Source organism: Malurus melanocephalus, unplaced genomic scaffold, assembly GCF_030028575.1.
Source record: "Malurus melanocephalus ecotype Western Australia unplaced genomic scaffold, MMel_1.1 scaffold_25, whole genome shotgun sequence".
NCBI classification, from domain to species: Eukaryota; Metazoa; Chordata; class Aves; order Passeriformes; family Maluridae; genus Malurus; species Malurus melanocephalus.
In genome coordinates, this window is record NW_026623257.1 from 2,181,486 (window position 1) to 2,181,837 (window position 352).

The following is a 352-nucleotide window of genomic DNA, read 5'->3' on the forward strand; positions in this document are numbered from 1 at the left end:
GGCCAGGAGYTGGCCTCGATGATCCTGATGAGTCCCTTCCTACTCAACATATTCTATGATTCTACAAAACTGTTTCAAGTAAGCTAGTGCTCTCAAAGTCATTTCAGCCGTATTTTTCTATCTCAGTCTTCAACAGGCTTATTATTAACTTGAAAACAATTTCCATTTCCATTTGATTAAATTCTATTAGAATTTTTGCCATGAAACTGAAACAAGAGAAGCAATTGATTCACAGAATTGATTATCTGTCATGATATTGGCTCATTTATAATATAATGATTTGTTCCTTGGCAAAATTAAGGTTCTGCATTACTTATACTTCAGTTTCTATAAGGATTTATTATTATTCCAG